General features: G+C 41.1%; 1 protein-coding gene across 1 annotated transcript in view; it reads right to left on the reverse strand.

Moving 5' to 3' along the window:
* TUT4 (terminal uridylyl transferase 4) overlaps positions 1 to 20,220 on the reverse strand; it is a 3,240,181-nt gene that overhangs the window by 760,162 nt on the left and 2,459,799 nt on the right. The gene's annotated exons all lie outside the window — the stretch shown is intronic.

Below are 20,220 nucleotides of genomic sequence, written 5' to 3' on the forward strand. Positions count from 1 at the left end.
AACGACCTCCAATCATCTATACCTAACACTACCTGCATACAATATGCAGATGATTCCACCATTATTTGCACTGCTTCTTCTCAAACTGAACTCCAGACTCAAACTCAAACAGCCTTCTCAACTGTTGAACAGCGGTTCTCCAATCGCTGCCTACTCCTTAACCCTAAGAAAACTAAATTATTACTCTTTTCACCTACACGTAAATCAACTTTATTAAACTTCTGTATTACAGCAACTGACAACACGATTATCTCTCCTGATTCCACAACTAAACTTCTCGGTGTTATTATCGATAACAATCTTAATTAACTATGATAGTCAAATCAACAGTACTATTCTTCTTCTTCTTCTTCTTTCGGCTTTTTCCTGGTTAGGGGTCGCCACAGCGGATCACCTTGTCCGCACATTGAATGGCAGTAGAGTTTTACGGTGTCGAGTTGCCAGCCCGGTGCCCAACCTTCCACAGAAGGCACACTCACACGCACACCTAGGGCCAATTTAGAGTATCCAATCCACCTGCAGCATGTCTTTGGGATGTGGGAGGAAACCGGAGCACCCGGAGGAAACCCACGCGACCACAGGGAGGACATGCAGACTCCGCACAGAAGGCACCCCAGCCGAGGATCGAACCGGAGAATCTCTTGCTGTGAGGCGGCAATGCTAACCACTGCACCACCGTGGCCGCCCTCAAATCAACAGTACTATAAAAGCAGTTAATAAGAAAATAGGATCCCTGTACAGAATAAAGCCCTTCCTCACACCTGAAGCTAGGACAACCTTAGCCCAAACACACCTTATCTCTACCCTTCTGTATGCCTCCCCCATTTACACTAATCTATCTAAAAGTAACCTTAAGAAACTTACTACATCTTATCATAATATTGCCAGATTTGCCACCTCATCCCAATTCAGAACCCACCACTGTCTAAACCTAAAACAACTACACTGGCTGGAACTCCTAACAAGCTCATTTTCAACAACTTTTAATAGCACACAAAATCCTATACCAACCTTCTAAAACACCAGCTCTTTATAACCTCTTGACTCCCTACATGAACCTGAAACAACTACGTTCCTCTGATAAACTACTTGTTAATATTACCAAAACTAATAATTCTGCAGGCAACTGCCTTTTCTCTAACTCAGTAGGTAAAATATGGAACAATCTTCCATCTGACATCTCTTCTTTGTCCACTCTTCCACTCTTTAAGAAACAATTATTAAGACATCTTAATAAATTCTGGCTTTGCTCTTGTACCAACCCAGACTAACCTGTTTGCACCTTACTCTATCATAAACCTTCCTTAACCACTTTGACCCTCCCATCTACCTCAACTCTTGAACTAACAAAATATCCCTTATCTTTGTAAATATTACTTTATTCACTTTAACATTTCTGACCTTCCTTTTTGTATTCCTAAGAGTTAACCTCTAACTTAATCTCTTTCTAATTTAGCCTTTTCTAGTTAGTCACGGACTATAATATAAGTGATTATATAACACATTAGTTCTATGCAATATTTGTAATTGTAAAATTGTTTTACCCCTGGAGCTTTTCTCCACAGGCCTTTTTTTCTAAGTTAGCTTATTTAGTTCATTAAGATCTATAATATATGTGATTACATTTCATTCTTCCCATTGCATATTACACTTGTACTATGTATTATTTGTATTTGAAAAATTGTTTGTACCTCTGGAGCTTTTCTCCCCGGGCCTCCACTGAAAATGGACATAAATCCAGTTGGACTAGCCCGGTCAACAAATGTAAAATAAAATAAATAAATAAATAAATATAAGAAAATACCACTGTTGTTGGTGGGTACTGATGCAGAGAAAGCATTTGACAGAGTAAGTTGGGAATGTATGAGCAGGGGAATGGAAGCATTTGCATTCTCTGATAAAATGATAAGATCGATTAGGAGTATATATGAGGGTGGGTTCCTCTCTGAAAATTTCTGCTTGAGCAGAGGAAACAGGCAGGGGTGCCCTCTTTCCCCTTTATTTGCATTATATGTAGAACCACTGGCAAAGAAAATAAGGGACTCAAAAATGTAAGGATGTAATTTGTATGGTAGTCAAGAAAAGCTTGCTCTATTTGCAGATGATATTATTTTATACCTGACAAAACAAGAAAGAGACATTAGTGTTTTGGAACATTTTGAGACAGTTTCAAATATGTTCAAGATCCAAAATTAATGAAGCTAAAACAAAGGCAATAGTGGTAAATTATGTACCCACGTATGAATTGGTTCAGCAATATCCATATTTATAGGGACATGATACAATGAAGTATTTAGGAGTATGGATTAAAATGATTCTGGTGTGGCAACTAAGGATATGTGGAAAGAGACTAAACAAAAGATAATACAAAAACTGAGAAAATGGAAGCTTTGTTACATGGATATGCATAGTAAGATACAAGCAGTTAAAATGTTTTTAGTCCCATTAGTCTTATACACAAGTCAGGCATCTTTTTATCAACTAGAGGCGAGGCTGTGGATAGCAATTAATAAAGAGCTGAAAGGCTTTATCTGGGTGGGGAAGATGGCAAGAGTCAAGTGGGAGAAGCTGATTCTTCTAGTAGAACAGGACAGAATGGGATTACCCAATATGAAGGGGTATTTCACAGCTACACAGTTAAGGCCACTATACACAGCACAAGCATAAAACTATAATTCAAGGTGGAAAGGGAAGATAATGAAATGGGGAAAGTTCAAGATACAAGGAGAGACTGGGATTTTGGATGCAGGCCTTTAAGGAGAATAACATTAATCATACAGAATATTGCATCTACAAAGTAGCAGAAAGTATCCCAAGAACCAAGGCAACACGGGAAAGGAGATTCTGCCGATAGGGATGACTGCAATTAGAGATACAGACAACAGGCAAGAGGGGGCTGGAATTTACTGTAGAAAACTGGCAAAGTAACCAAGGTATTGGGAGCAAATAACTAATGAGGGAAAAATGACAGATTGGGAAGACACCAATAATTTATTTGGTCTGCAGGTTAGAGATTGCCTTCCCAATGAAGGCTTGATATCAGAGCATACACAAAGGGAACGAATTAGGAGGTCCTAAATGAAAAAACAGGACTGGTAAAGTTTTTAGTAGAATCTAGAACAAAATATGCCATTAAAAAAGTAATAATTAGTAGAGCATATAAAATACTGCATGATAACTATAAGTAACAGTCAGAGTAGGTTAGAAAAGATTGGGAAGAGAGAATAGATAATTCACAAAGTAACAATGGGATTATATATGTATGTCTCCTAAATATGCAATAAAGTCTATAATATTTAGGATTTATGCTTGGAAATGTTTACATAGATATTTTTACACCCCACGTAGACTCCAGACAATTTTTCCTCAAGTAGAGCAAATGTTGGAGGTGTGATGGGAAATATTTTCTGGGAGTGCAGTGAGTTGGTGGACTTTAAGGATTCCCTGCGGGATGCAATGTCAGAGATGGTGAGTGGGCAGACTGGTGTGACAAAGGAGATGATTTTCTGATGTATGATAAAGAACAGGAATTACCTATACATTTTAAGGCCTTGCTGTGTCTAATTATGGTGACTCCCAAAAAAGCAATTACTAGAAAATGGAAATCAAAATCTAAACTAACTATACTAGTAGTAGTGAATATAGCAACAGAGTTAATACAATTCAAATTCAGATCTTTAGAAAAGGGTAGGAGCAAACTACATAGGAAAAATGGGAATTGTGGGAAAAATACATACAGGGGATGAATAAGGTTTAAAAGAAGGTAGGACTTAAATGAGCTATGTAATGGTTGACTAAAAAAAGGCTGGGTAGATAAGTGATGTATAATTTTTGCAACTGGGAGTGTATCAGTATGGTTTGTGATGTAAAATGCTTGCAGCTAGGATTGTGTCGGTGAGGTTTGTTTTTATTTGTATAAAAAAGAAGTTATGTACCTACCATAATGGTCCATCTGTATTGTCGATTTTCAATCCTCCTCACATATGGGTCTGGATCCAATTCAGCCATTACTAAGCTCATGAAACCAAAAAGCTCTTGGATACCTCCCCTTACCCATAATACACTTCTCCTTGTTACCTCAGATCTTGTTTTCTACATTATCTCCAGGAAAGAAAGGTATGAAGAAAACTTGTATATGAGGGGATTGCAAAGAGACCATTTTTGAAGTATGGAGAAGATAAAAAGGTGGTATAAATTATGCTTCCCACTCTTCCAGAAAACCAATGTCGGGGGCTTGGAGGGAGTGGTTGTGAGGAGAAATGAAAAATCAACAATACAGATGGAACATGTTAATAAGTACATAACTTCTTTACCTGATATTGTCAATTTTTCATTTCATCCTCACATACGGGACAGACACCCCAGCTCCTTCATCCCGGGTGGACTCATGGAAGAATATTCCTCAAAGTCATTGAACAAAAGGAAGCTCTTCCTCTGGAGACCAAATCCAGTTTGTAATGAGCGATAAAGGTATGGTGATTTGTCCAAGTGGCCACTGCACAAATTTCATCCATAGATGCATTACTCTGAAAAACTGCTGAAGTTGCCATTGCTCTGGTTGTATGAGCCCAAATTGGTTTAGGAAGAGCTACACCTTGTCTGTGGTAGATAAATGTAATGCAATCAGATAACCACTTCACCATAGTAACCTTGGATACTGGTTTTCCTTTTCTGGGACCGGAAAAACAAATGAACAATTGATCTGCCTTTCTAAATTATTTCGGCCTGTGCAGATTTTATTTATTTTTATTTATTTTACATTTGTTAACTGGGGGTGTCTGACTGAGCCGAAAAGGCCCTTTTTCAGCAGAGGCCCGGGGAGAAAAGCTCCACAAATAAAAATTACAGACACATTTAGTTATTTAGATATGATCAGTATACACACAAATTACAGGAGACATGTTTTTACAGTGGTATGCAGCACATAAACAGTTACAGTGGAGAGAACAAACAAAAAAATATTAATTTTAAAAATAAAGGTAATTAATAGATTTGTGGTGTACAGCTGAAATTTGGAACATAGGTAGAATACATACATAGTACACAGGTACAGTACATACATTGTAGATTAGCCAGTGTTTGTGAGTAAGACTGAAAACTATTATCAAGTGCTCTAGATTTTGTATGTATGTGTTATCCGCTTTCACTAGCCTGGGGAGCAATCATGGCACTGCCAACTTTGCTTGAGATGTTGCCTGATGAGGTCTTTAAAGGAGGATTTGGATGATGTGCTTTGAATGCTTGTAGGGACAGAGTTCCATTTTGTAGCCACTGAACTACTATATAGTGCATCTCCAAAGCTATTGTAGCTGTTGGTGACTTTTGCTTGATGATCTAAGAGGCCTTTTGGCTGAGTGATGTTGTACTAGGTTTTTGAGGGCAGGACACTAATTGGGGAGGTAACAGATAGAATGACAGAGGCAGAGCTGATTGTAGGTTAGGAGGTTGGGCAGTCAAAGCCAGTGGAACTGTCTCAAAGCAGTACTGTGATGAGTTCTGTATGAGCAATTTGCAGCAAAGCAGGCAATTCTGTTATAGCAGACTTCCATTTTGCTTAGTTCAGTTTTGTTGAGATTAGTCAGAATGGGAGATGCATAGAGTAGGGTGGATAGAAGTTGGGAGCGAGCAATGGCTGATCTTGTGTTGTTGGTAAGAAATGGTTTGATATGGTAGAGCGACCCCAGTTTGGCATGTACTTTTTTAATAGTTAAGTTGAGATGACTATCAAATTTTAGGCGGGAGTCTATGGTTATTCCCAATAGCTTAGCCTGTGCCACTGGAGCAATTGGAGTAGCATTAGTGGAGTAGATAGTGAATTGACTGTTAGTGTTTTTGTTAGAACTGGTTATAATCATAAGCTGAGTTTTCTTTGGATTGAGGATAAGTTGGGCTTTGGTAAGGTAGTTTTCAACGTCAGAGAATGCTAGTTGAGTTGTTTGCAGGAGGGTGGGAATGTTTTGTGCAGCACAGATTAAGGTAGTGTCATCTGCATACTGAATTACAGAAGCATGCTGTGTGGAGGTATGGAGGTCATTTGTGAAGACTGTGAATAGTAGTGGTCCTAAGATAGAACCCTGTGGGACTCCTATAGTTATGGGCAGCTGAGGAGCGAGAGAATTTTCCTATTTCACAGCTTGGTACCTGTCAGTTAAGTAGCTTTGGAACCAGGTAAGAGTGGAATTTGATAGATGATATTGGTTTAGTTTGTTTAGCAGGATTTGGTGTGAGACTGTGTCAAATGCTTTGGACATATCCAAAAAAAGAGTTGACACTTGTAGGCCTTCATTTTTGAGACGGTTTACTGTGTCTGTGAAACAGAGGAGGGCTGTAGTGGTACTATGGGCAGGTCTGAAACCATGCTGAGTAGGTGACAAGATGTTGCTGTCTAGGAGATAGTTTAGCATCTGGCTATGGATGCATTTTTCTAGGATTTTGCCCAGGGGGGAGACTAAAGGAATGGGTCTATATAGTTATTAAATTTAGTGGAGGTCCCACCTTTATGTATGGGTGTAACATAGGATATTTTCCAGAGTTTGGGCACATAGTTTTCAACAATTGATCTGTTTATGAGAGTGGAGACTGGGATAGCAACAGAATCTGCTGTGCGTTTCAAGAAATAGCTGGGGAGTAGGTCGGCTGCTGTTGATGAGGTTTTTAGTTTGGAGAGCATGCTTTTGATTGAAGTGGTGGAAACTGTTTTCAGGGTAAAGCTTGTATTAGTGTTATTTGTGTTGGGGGGATAGTGAGGAAGGAACTGTCCTGTGATACTAAGGATAGAATTGAGTTCACAAAGTGGGAGTTGAATTGCGTTTCGATGGGAACTTTAGTGTCAGGGGTGGTTGGTTTGGGGATAGCCTTTTGGCTGGATTTTAGTAGCTGGTTTACATTTTTCCAAATTTTTTGCGGGTTGTGTTGGTATTTAGTTTATAATGTTGTGTAGTAGGATTTTTTGTCCAGCCGAATGCATTTTTTTGCACAGTTGCGCAGTTCTTGGTACTTAGTTAGGCTTTGTGTTTCCTTGTTTTTTTGATAGTAAAGCCAGGCAGTGTCTCTGGACTTGAGGATTTGTTTGGTTTCTTTACTGAGCCAGGGGTTTGTAGAAGTTCTAACCTTGATTTTGCACAATGGAACGACAGTGTCTAGGTGTTGTAGAAATGTTTTGTTGAAATATGCTACAGCTGGTCAAGTGGGAGGGTTTTTGGGGGGGGGGGTCCAGTCACAGTTACAGAGTAAAGTTTTGAGGACCTCAGAAGAGAGTTTTTTTGTGTTTCTAGTGGATACATAGTTAGTGGTTTTGCATATGCTTGTTCTACTATGTATAAAGTATATTATGTTGTGGTCACTTAAGGTGTCTGGGAGACTGCCTGTGTGAGGGTACAATGTGGGGTTGTTAGTTAGGACCCAGTCAAGGATGGATTCCCTTTTAGATTTTTTATCACATCTAGTTGGAATTTGGACTAGCTGCTGGTAGCCATGGAGATTTATTAGATTACTTGGTGGTTCTGATATACAGGTGAACCAATTTAGGTTGAAGTCCCCCAGAATAAGGGTTTCTTGTGAGTATGTGGAAGAACACCATGATAAGAAGTCTTCAAGGCTAGCAGGTGTATTACCAGGTGGAATATAGATCACAATTGTGGTGACGACCTTTTTAGGGTGAAGTTGAAGTTGTGAGATAAGTATGTCCCAATTATTGGGGGAGGGGTAGGAGTTTGGTAATTGAAGGACAGTTAAGTTTGACTTGTACAGTAAGGCAGTTCCACCCCCTTTACGAAGTGGTCTATCTTGTCTAATGATATTGTAGCCGGTAGGGAGAACTTCTGAGTTAGCTATGTTTTTATTTAGCCAGGTTTCTGTTAAAGCAACTATGTCTGGGGAATAGTGTGCTATCGTGGCCTGGAGTTCAGATATTTTATTTTTGATACTTCTAATATTAATATTTAGCATTAAAAGATGGTTGGTTTTGCTGCTGTTGTTGATTTGCCCAGGGATGAAGAAAGTGGGGATGTTATGTTCTGACATTTGTGTTGGAGCAGTTTGAGTTGGACAGGATGGATTTGGGCCTGGGTTGGGGTGGATATCCCCACTTATGGTGAGCCTGGAGTTAAAATGGTTATACAGATGTTGGAGTTTGGTGAGGAGTGTGAGAAAGTATTGTGTTTTTTGGAGTAGGAATGAGAGCATATGTGTTTAGTCCTGAATTGGTCCGTTATGTAGTTCTTGAATAACTGTGGGCAGATATTATTATAATGTGTGGTGTCTGTATACGAGAGTGCATAATGCAGTGTTGTGCTACTAAGTTTAGGGATATTGCTAGAGTGATAACTTGTGGTGTTGTAAAGAATTATGAGAAGACAGACTAGACCTAGTTGTGTGATAGTCACGGTTATAAAGTTTAAGTTGTTTCTAGGTGGGAGGTCTGAATAGTAATTATAGGGTTGCACTACATGTGGATGGGAAAGTAGTGTGGGTGATGCAAAAAATGCCTAGTGGGAATGAGAGTGATTGGGAGTATTTTGTGTGGAGCACGTTGGTGTGGTATAATGTGATATGACTTGAGGAGCTGTGATTGGTGGAGGTGATGTGAGGGTGAGCTGTGGGTGTGGCTGTGATTACTATAAATGTAGAGATAAAACCGTAATTACCTATCAACATCCAATAAATGCAGTATGTATTCTCCTTTATTACTGACGTTGGGGAAGAAGACAGGCAAATTAAATGGTTTGATTGATATTAGTCTCATAAACTACTTTAGGTAAAATGGGTGGGCTGATATGCAAGGAAACCCTGTCTTTATGAAAAATCAGGTATGGAGGAAAAAATGATAAGGACTGGATTTCTGATACTCTTCTAGACAAAGTGATTGCTACTAGGAGAATGGTTTTCCAAGATAAAAACAATGTCACATGATGTTGCAGGTTCAAAGGGAGGTTGAACAATAAAACATAGTGCCAAATTAAGGTCCCAAGAAGGGGAAGGATATTCAGGATTTGGCCTTAGCAACAAAATTCCCTTCAAGAAGGTTTTGCAAAGCTTGTGTGAGATTAGAGACAAATTATCATCCCCAACATGAAAAACACAGATAGCTGGCAATTGTACTTTAACAGTAGTGGCTGCAGCCCCACTTTTGAAAAAGATGAGCTAAGAATCCAGAACAGAGTGAATAGGGGCGGGTCTAAATCACATTGTCACGACCATAATACAAGTCTCCTCCATTTGTTATACAGCTGTTGAGTGGATTGTTTATGGGTCACAATCAAAATATGATGGACTGGAGAGGAGAGCATAGGTTGTCTGGCTATAAATGGAATTGGAGGATCCAAGCTGTCAGCTTGAGGTTGAACAGATTGGGATGAATGATTCCTGTCAGGTGTGACAGAAAATCTGGAGAAGGCTCCAAAATCCATGTTTTTCCCAAAGGTGAGGCCAAAGAAAGGGGAACCAGATTTGTTGAGGCCAGAAGGGAGCAATACGGATTACGGTTTTCTTCAACCTGTTTGCCTTCTGGAGGAATGTGCGAATCAAGGGGGTTGGGGGAAATGTGTACAGGAGACTGGGAGGCCAAAAGTGAGTGGGTGCATCCCTTGGGGACACCCAGTTGGGGGGGATCAGGGCAAAGTAGCTGCTGCATTTGTTGTTCAGGGGGGATCCAAACAGGTCACAGCAGGGTTGGCCCCAATTGTGGAAATTTCCTCCTCTACTTCCTGGTTGAGGGACTACTAGCGAGGCATGAGAATAGATCTGCTCAACTTGTCCGCAATCACCTTGGACTTTCCCTGGATGTGCATTGCTATAAGACACTGCCACACTTTCGGCACTTCTCGACACAGAGGGTATAATCTAATTCCTCCTTGCTTGTTTATGTACCAGACCACCAACAAGTTTTCTGACTGAATCTCCACTCTCCCCAGAGGAAGAGCAACCTGAAAAGCCTGCAATGCTAAAAGCACTCCCTCATCTCTAGTATGTTTATGTGTAAATTGGCCTCGTCGGAAGACCAGATGCCTTGAACAGTCTTCCCTAGATAATGGCCCCCCACCCTATCTGGGAAGTGTCCACTGTCGCTACAGCCTGAGATTGAGGGGGATGAAAGAGTTGACCTTGCGTTACCTGATCAGAACAAAGCCACCATGATAGAGGTGTCCTGTAGGTGCCGGTAATTATTATCAGATAAGACATCAGCTGATGGATAACTGACCACTGTGCTGCCAGTAGCCACTGTAGAATTCTCATGTGGAATCTTGCCAGTGGTACCAAGATTACAGCGGCTGCCACTGATCCCAAAGCTTGTAAGACATGAAGGGCGGTTATCCTCCTGTTCTGAAGTAACATTTGCATCTGGGATCTGATTGTTAGTACTCTGGATTGCGGTAGACCTGCAATCATCTGTTTTGTGTCCAAAATTTCTCCAAAGCTAACTTTGGGCTCCTAAAAGCAGAGGTGGCTAACTTCACGGCACCCATGCAAATGCAGAATAGTTGCATGACCACTGAATCATACACCAATGCACTGTCCGAACACTTACACAAATAAATGGATCTTGCCATACCAAATAAAACCAAGACGCTCTCCTCAAAAAAAAAAAAAAAAAAAGGCAGCCAGTCTGGTGGTCCCCTGCCATAAACAAACTCTATAACAGAAGGAGGAAACTGATGTGGAATAAGGCGAAGTCCCAAGACTGGAAAAACTCCCTTATCAGCCTCAACAAAAGGTTGAGATCCCTTTTCAAATCCTCTAAAGCTAGCTATGAAAACAGAATTGGAGCAGATAGTAAAGACAACCACAAACCCTTCTATAGTTATGTAAAGAATCTCCATGGCCTCAACAAAAGGTTGATATCTCTCATCAAATTCTCTAAAGCTAGCTACGAATACAGAATTGGAGCAGATAGTAAAGACAACCACAAGGCCTTCTATAGTTATGTAAAGAATCTCCATGGCAATACCCAGATTTGCTCTGAGCTACTGCACAGTGGCACCTCCTATACTGAACCAACAGATACTGGCAATATACTGGCCGACAGATTCTGTGCTAACTTTACCCCCCCCAAAGGACCAATCACAATACCAGCAGATTGCCAGGTACCCAGTATTACTGCTGCACAGGTTAAAACAGCACTGTCCAAGGCCAAGAATACAGCTTCTATGGGACCTGACAATATCCCTGGCTGTGTTCTACATGAATTACAGAGTAGCACCTCACCTGTGTGCCCTATTCAAGCCCAGCCTCACCTCAGGCTTTGTCCCTACCAAATGGTGCACTGCTACAGTCATCCCTCTTCACAAAGGAGGAGCGACTACAGACCCCAGGAATTATGGCCCAATTAGCCTGACGAGTCTAGTATGCAAAGCTATGGAACGCATCATCATGAACCTAATAAACAAAGATATGGGGACTCTCCAAACTCTGGATCCTGCACAGTTTGGTTTTGTGAAGGGTAGATCATGCCTGCTCAACTTGGTCGATTTCTTTGAGTCAGTCACCAGAGTTGTGGATGAAGGCAAGGTGGTTCAAACAGCCTACGTTGATCTAGTCAAGGCCTTTGATACCATTCCCCACTCAGGAATCATACAAAAATTCACTAAGCTAGGCATCAACCCCTATATCACTAGGTAGGTTGCAAACTGGCTCACAGACAGAATCCTTAGTGTGAAAGTAGCTGACTCAAGTCAGACACCGATGGGTTACGAGTGGAGCTCCACAAGGTTCTTTCCTGGGTCCTCTCCTGTTTGGTATCTACTTCTCCGAAGTCCAGGCCAACACAAAGGGACTCTGGCTGACAAAGTTCACCGGTGATTACAAGTTAGGAGCTATTATTAACTTCTCAAGTGATGTTGACATCCTACAGAAAGGCCTCAATGACACCAACGACTGGTGTCAGAACCATGGCCTTAATCTCAATGCCAAAAAATGTGTCATTATCCCCCTTGGGAAAAATCTGGTTCCCATGAATTACCACATTGATGGTAGTCCACTGAACACAGAAGGCATTATAAGAGATCTAGGAACACAGGTTGACAGCAACCTCTCTTTTGACCACCACATTGCCACTGTGGTCAGAAAGTCCTTCTATGTGGCACACCTCATTACTAAGGGTTTTGCATCCAGGAAGAAAGAGGTCACTGTCTCCCTCTACTCTTCCCTCATTAGGCCAATCATCGAGTACAATGCCCCATTTGGCATGTACCTCACTAGACACCTGCAACAACTGGAGAGGCCTCAAAAATACCTAATAAAGAGGATCCTAGGCCTTAAACACTTGTCCTATATGGACAGACTCAAAAAACTCCAACTATTCTCGGTCACATATTGCCTACTTAGAGGCGATCTCTGCTTGACTTACAAAGCCATGTCTTACCCATTTCTGTTAGAAATGCTAGATCTAAAGGAATCCCCAATCCCTCCGCATCACATGCTCCAGAGACCTCAACCTCATTACCACAATCAACAGAACATGCTGGAGGGACAAATTCATAACCCAGAAACTGCCCATGCTATGGAATAGACTTCCCATACATGTCAAGCAGAGCACCTCACTGTCACTCTTCAAGAGAAATCTTGATGAGTGGATGGGAAATAGAAAATTCACCCTGGGGATCACTCCAGTGGCTCTACTCGACAGAGCCACTAGGAACTAAGGTCGGGTGGCACGATGCCAGGGTAATCCTACGGGCTAGGCTTGTAAAGGCTCCAGGGCCATTAGCCTAGTACACACCTATGAACATATGAATTCCACAGCCTGAACAGGTTCTAAGTGAGATTTTTTTGTAATTTATTGTTATGCATAGATCTGTACAGATTTGGATAACTGAATCCCTTACCCGAATAAGTAGATACCTAGTGGGGGTGGAAATGAGCCAGTCATCCATGAAGGGAAACACCTGGAATCCGTGTCATCTCAAGTGAGCCGTTACTACCGCCATGCACTTGGTGAGCACCCTGGGGGCCGTGGTGAGACCAAAGGGCAGTACTCTGAACTGGAAATGCGCAAGAGCCTTCTGGAATACCTGTCCATTTTTATGTACTACACATCCTGAAGCTCTGCGGAGCACATCAATCGTCCAATTCCAAGTAAGGAAGTATGGACTGTACCATGAGCATTCGGAATTTGTGTTGTTGAACTGACTTGTTTAATCTGCTGACATTCAGAACTGGTCTCCAGTCGCCTGTTTTCTTTGGAACTAAAAAGAACCTTGAGTAAGTTCTGAATCCACTTTCATTTGGGGGGACCTCTTGGATGACTCTTTTGTCCAACAGTTTCTGAATTTGAATAACTGCCTGATCTCTTTGACTGGGTGGAACATCCAGGATTTTTCTGCTGGGAGGGAGGGGTCTTGGAAGAACAGAATTAGATATCCTCTGGATAGTATCCTTTGCACCCAAAAATCATTTATTTTTAGCTAGGCTCTCCACTGCAGGGATAATCAACCCCCGATTGTCTCCAGTCGCGGGCAATCGGGCCTCTGTTCAGGAGAGGGAATGGTTCTCTAGACCTTTGGTTCTCCAGGCCTTCTCTGCCACATGGGCGACATCTTCCTGAATTGTTTCACCCTCTGCCTCTGGGGGAACGTGCTCCATAAGTGTCTTGGTAAGGCCCATAGTGATTTTCTGAACCACATTTGCCACCCTCCTCTCTGACCCTCAGGGTATGTTCTCAGGGGGAAGAAAAATGTATCCCTATGGCAGGAAAGGGTCTTACCCTCCTTCTCACACCTGTACAGCATGTCTTTAACCAAGGGGCCGAAAAGGGACATTCTGTCAAATGGAGCATTGATGAAAGAAGACTGAAAAGACTCTGCAAAGTTGCAGAGGCACATCCAGGCATACCTTCTCATCAATATGCTGGAACTCACCACTCTACTCATTCTCTCAGCTGTATGAGCAATATGGCTCATGGAAGAGTTAACAAAAGAATGTAGGGTTACCAGCTGGGAAGCTACTTTCTCCAAAACTCCCTCCACTACAGCTCCTTTAAAGGTATCTGATAACTCCTTGATCAGATCCTTTTGTAATCTAGTAAAGTGGGAAAGGTAATTCAGTGATCACAAAGCAAAAGTTGCTGAAGAAAAGACTCACTTCCTGCATCTACCCATCATTCTGGAGTCCTTACACAAAGCAAAAGTCGCTGAAGAAAAGACTCACTTCCTGCATCTATCCATCATTCTGGAGTCCTTATTCAGAGGATGGATAGTGGAACTTTCGTCCAATAGATCCTTCTTTACAGCTGCCACAACCACTATGGCATCTACTGCATCCCCTTTTGTCCAAAATGTTTTGTCAGCCGGAGCTGACTAATCTTGCTTGGTCTCCAGGGAGTTGGGTCAATGGAGTCTGGGCTTTCCCATGCCCGCTGAGAGATCAATTCTAACATCTCATGAGTGGGCAGAGTGACCCAGGAGGTAGACAGTCAGGAACCAAAAGCAGACAGGTACACTGACTCCTCAGGAGAAGGATTACTGGACTGCCAGCCAGCTCTCTGTTTTAAAATCTCCAAGATGTCTCCAAAGAAGATATCTTCAGGCGGTGACTGTGGGGATCCTTCTCCCTCACTGAGGTCAGTGTCTTCTGTGGTTGACTCTTCAGTGGAGTCCAGATGTTTCATCTTACAGATCCTCTTTCAAGGGACCTCCTCAGTGGGATACTCTTGGGAGGTATCAGAAGAGGCAGGAGTACCCCCATGGGGGATCTTGTGGCTTTAGCTCCAGCTGTCCCTGTGTCTCTTGAGCAGAAGAGGTGCACAGTAGTGGGAAATGGGACTGGAAATCCAAACAGGGAGGTGACTTTCTAGTTGCAGAGGCAGCTATGGCTCTCTCCAGAGCCCCAAAGGCTCCTGAGCAGGAAGGGAGTCCATCTCTGTCAAGCCATGCCTGTGGGAAGAGGACTCCTCCAGCCCTGAAATCAGCGTGCCCAGGGATGAAGCCGGCACCAAACTCACCTGAGTGGAAGTCCTGACATGCAGAGACAGCTCCAAAGGTTTAGGTGTCGACCACACACAAGGTCCACCACGTTCATTACAGCTCCAGGAGCTCTCTGGCTCTAAGAAGGCAGAAGAACTCTGAGCAAGTGTCTCATTCGATGAAAAACAAATCTTTGGATTCTGAACCAAAAGTCACCAGATGAATCGGATCTGAGGGCTCCGAAACTTGAGGTGAAGATAAAGGAGGAACCAATGGGGAGTGGATGGCATGGACACCTCTAAGACCATTGAGGTCGAGGCTGAGGGGGACTTAGTAATTCCCTGTGCCCACAAAATCTTCTGTACCATCTGTTCAACATCTTCTGTAAGGCTTTTGGTAGAACAGGAAGATGAAGCCAATGGAGATCTTGGTCTAGTTAGGAAGGGAGAAGGAACTCTCAACTGCACTGGATTCATTGAGGGGGACTACCGAGTCCTTGCCAGTAAAGTTATAGGTCTGAAAGGACTGGATATCAGACCTGAGCATAATGGCTCCGAACTATCTGGATCAGAGAGACTTGGTGCCCAAGGATCCGGATCCGAGGCTGAATCATTCTTGAGCCGAAGGTCCCGTGCAAGTCATGGAGACTGAAGATTTAGAAGAATTTCATCTCGACTCTGAGGGATCAGATGGAACCAAGGAAGGTCCCTTCTTCCCTCTTTGCCAGATTTAGAGGTAGAAGAAGCTGGACTCGATTGAGCCGACCTACGTTTTACTGTAGGATTTAGGGGGACCAACAGAAATGGCCTCAGTAAAGGCAGAAGGCAATAATCCCCTACGGATAAGTTTATTCTTCTGTTCAACAATGGCCCAGTGGTTGAAGGAATGACATATTACACAGTCTTCCTGAAGATGATGTGGGCCCCAAGCAATAAACACAGAGAGAGTGTGAGCCACTGTAAGGCATCTTGCAACTCTACTTGGTACACGTTTTGAAGCCCGTGGGCTTATCTTGTTTCTCAGCCATAATGAAAGTACAGAAAGGCCATGAGCACTAACTCAAAGGGCCCCACACATGTATATATATACACACACACACACACACACACACACACACACACACACACACACACACACACACACACACACACACACACACGTATGCATGAGGGGAAAAAATAAAGATAAAAATAGAGAAAAATTTAAGTGTTCGGGTATAAGAAGGGAAGGGAGCTACTAACGATAGTACCGTAGATACTGCTAGGGTATAAAACAGGGAATACAAAGGAAAAGTAACCCAATAAAAAAAATGGTTACTGTAAAAAGAAAGTTTTAGAAAGACAAAAAAACGGACAGAAAACACACTCCTGCTACAGTCAGAAAAGGAAAACCTTAGAAAAGTTTGAAAGATTAGAAAACTGTAATAATATCACCTAAGAAGATCCAAGAGCTAATAATATCACCCAAGAAGATCCAAGAGCTAACGGTAGACCAGGTCTTTTTCAAAGTGGCAAATGAAATCTGGGGTAGCAGGGAGAGGTGCATTATGGGCAAGCAGAGGTGTCCAAGCGCTTTTTGGTTGCCACAAGCTTAGTAATGGCCGAGGTAGATCCGATGGTTTGGATCCAAACCCATATATGAAGACGAAATGAAAAACTGACAATATCAGATTGTATGATTGCCTATGTCATAAGTGATGGTTTAATAAAGATGTTTTTTTGTTAAATAAAAAAAAAAGCTGGAATTGAATAAGTTATATAATGTTTTTTAGGTTATATGATATATGGCAATATATGTGAAATATAATGTTTGTAAACATGAAGTTGTTAATACAGTTTGATTACTTTTATAAATGTAAATTTGCTTATGTCACAAGTGCTAATTCAATAAAAGTGTTTAAAAAATGAATTCTCTGTTGCAGAATTTCTACAAGAGATTGGGAAAAGCACTCCCTTGTCCACTTACTGACCCTTGTTATGATTTATGAATAGATGATTAGGTCTACATAAAAATATTCCAGTACAAATTTTCTTTGGAACCATGGGGGAAGGGGCTTCATCTTGTCCTCTTGAAAACTTGCACAGTGGTAAAGGGTGCTGGAATACTGAACTGGGTTCACGCTTCACATTGCAAGAAAACCTGCTTGACATCTCCTGATGCTACAGAAAATGTTACCACACCTTCTCCTGATGACATCACCGAGTCTCCTCCTCCTGTTGCTTCTGATTGATATGAGTAAAAACCTGTTTCTTGGAATGCTTCATCAGTATGCCAATGACTTAAATGTTTCCAGATGCTGGGTAATTGGATTTGTTCCCCATAATGCTAAAGGGGACATCCTAATGTTACGTGTCCCCACGCAACAGACTTATTTAGAGAAGCAAACTGTTGTGGAAAACCAAATCTGGAGTAATGACACAGAGTGGACTAAAAATATATTACTAACTGTTTGCATCAACACAAGGTGATTCTTGTTATGCCAGGAAAGGAACTGTGCGAGTAGGTTACAGCAGCTGTAATGACACGTGTAATGAGACCTTACTGATGGAGCTTGGGTTAGAGAGATATAACTGGGGGGAAACAAAGGAATTTTGGACACTTATTATTACATCCGCAGAGATCATTGCCCACCCCTGGTTATCCAGAAACTGGTCTGGTTGTTATGTGGGACAAATGACACCAGCTATTTTTCATTCTTTTTCCATACCTGCTGGAAGATAATGACATAAGAGGGCCATACACCCTAATGAACAAGTTGTAGTGTTCATTTCTCCACAGTATGACCTATTGCGAACTATGCATGAAGTGAATCAGCTGTCCTTTACATTAGCTGAAATTGCTAATAAGATTTTAGAACACAATTAAATGGCAAATACAGAACTGACTGAGGTTCAATACACAACTTTGCAGAACCAAGTAGCTCTTGATTACGTACTTTCCACAAAGTGCAGACTTTGCCATTTGATCATAAAATGGTGCTGTACGTTTGTTTCAGATTTTCATGATGAACAAGAAAAGGTGGGTGACTTTATGGAACAATTGGCTAACATGTCTACAACTGAGACTTGATGGACCTTGTTTGGACTGTTGGGTAATATATTTGGAAATGCTGGTACCAGCAAAATGCAGAGTGTAATTATTTTTTATCATGATTGTGTTTTTCATACCTCTTAAATACACTACCACTAAACGTTTGTTAGTGAACTGTTTTGTTTGAAACAGTGCAAATGCAATGATCCTATTCTCTACCCTAGAGCTTACATGTTTGACAAAGACAGGATTCAAAATAATCTGGAATTGTGATGCTTTATAGCATCAGAGCGAGGAACTGATAAGGATATGTTATTGATACTTATATTTTATACACAGTTAGCTCAAATTACTGCAACAGTGTTTTTTATGTATTTCACATATTAACTAAGAACAGCTTGACTTGGTTAGAGTTCATTAGAACTTAGCAAACAGATGGCTAATGTTTCTTGTAATCATTTAACCTTAAGAAAAAGTTAGGCATTCTGTAAGAGATAAGTCTGCTGAAAAGAAACACATTAACCTGTCAAAACAAAACACTCCCATATGCGTAACTTTTTACCTGGTTACTCCTTTCAGTCTTGGAATTGTTTGTTTATGTGTAATCAAAAGCTGAGAAAGCTTTGAATTTTGTATGAAGTAATATTTTCTTTTTTCTAAAGTTAAAATAAAAAAGGAATTATATCTGAGTACACAGCTGAATCGTTCTATATGTTGTAAGATTCCAGTATTGATAGCTTTGCAAAAAAAGTGTGTTTGCATCCAGAATCTTTGACAGTCTGTGTTTGGGATTACCAGCTGCATTACATTGTTTATTAACAGATTACCCTGTACACTTTGGAATGTGGGAGAAAACCGGTGCAAACACAGAGAGGAAATAAAGACTAAAAATTGAACCTGGGAACCTTTTGACAGTTATAAAATAAAACATTTCCCAGCAAAACAGTATATTTGAGAACAGAAGCCACAAATTATCTTCAGAAAAATATATAGTGGAAGGTTTTCCCTGACAGAGGACTTATCTGCCCAGCACTAAGGTTAGTCAATCAACAGTTCACAATGGAGGCTGCCAAAGGAGTGTTCTTTTGGAGCATAACAGCTCTGACGTAATTTGCATTCCAGCTGTTTTTATATGGAGCCCCTCTTGAGCTCCTGACAATTTGAATGTATGGAAGGTGCCTTTAAGTTTTGAAATGCTGGATGGTCACAAGTGGTAGGGCCCATGTAGCTTAGGCTGCCACAACAGTAATCTATATGTGAACATCTCTAAATCCTTTTATATTAACAGGGATTCACTTTTCAACACCTTTACGGTTTATTCACTATTACAACCATCTGGTGAGAAGATTAAGAAGAATGAGTAGACTTCGGGTGAGAAGGAAAGAAGCAGCCCACTGCAAAACATAGCTTTTACTGAATGAGTTCAGTATTGGGGCATTAGAAGAATTTTTCCAAAGTGCTAATAGGACTTTCAACTGATGGCAGCCTGTTCATCTAGAATGATGGTGAGGTTGTCACATGCCCTTGAGAGTTATTCCATGCATAAACTCACAGTCCTTTACTTAAGAACTATTGGGAGATGATAAGTGTGTGTGTGTGTGTGTGTGTGTGTGTGTGCATGCGTGAGTGCACATGTCTGGAGGTCTTGAGATAGAGTTTTTTGGTTGTCCTCCAAACTGTTTCTTCATTCTGTATTCCTTATTCCTCAAATTATCAGAGTAAAATATTACTGATGTGATGAACTTTTGTATACATCCCTAGGCCACACAGTAACATTTTAAAAAGATGGTGATAATCTTAGAAGGTGGTAAGTTATGAGGCCTAGATCAAAACTGTATGACTTGTTTATCATGCTGATAGAAATACAGTATGTAATTTGGGTATAAAAGCATCACTAAGTTATAGGAGAACAGTCGGGTATAACTAAAAGGATCAGATAAGTTGGATATACTCTAACTTTACTGCCTTCTTGTGTCACAAGAGCTGGCCGGCTCCTTCTATAGTGCATGGGGAACAAATGACTTAAGGTCTGTTTTCAGTTCTATTTGATATTTCTTTCTCAGTGTTTTGCACTGTAATTGTTAAGTAATGTTACATCCATTTAAAATAAAAATGTGGCAGGCATTTTCTTAGACCCATTTTCATTTATGTTTAAAAAAAAAAACTAAGTTTCCAAGGAACCAAGTACAGGTCATATGCCTCCACATACACTTTGAAAGTTATTACATTCAATTAGCAATTCCTTTGCTGTATCCACAGTAGTGACATTTTAAAAACAAGAGCTACTGTAATA

This window comes from Protopterus annectens, chromosome 10.part0, assembly GCF_019279795.1.
Source record: "Protopterus annectens isolate FY-2018-M chromosome 10.part0, PAN1.0, whole genome shotgun sequence".
Lineage (NCBI taxonomy): Eukaryota > Metazoa > Chordata > Ceratodontiformes > Protopteridae > Protopterus > Protopterus annectens.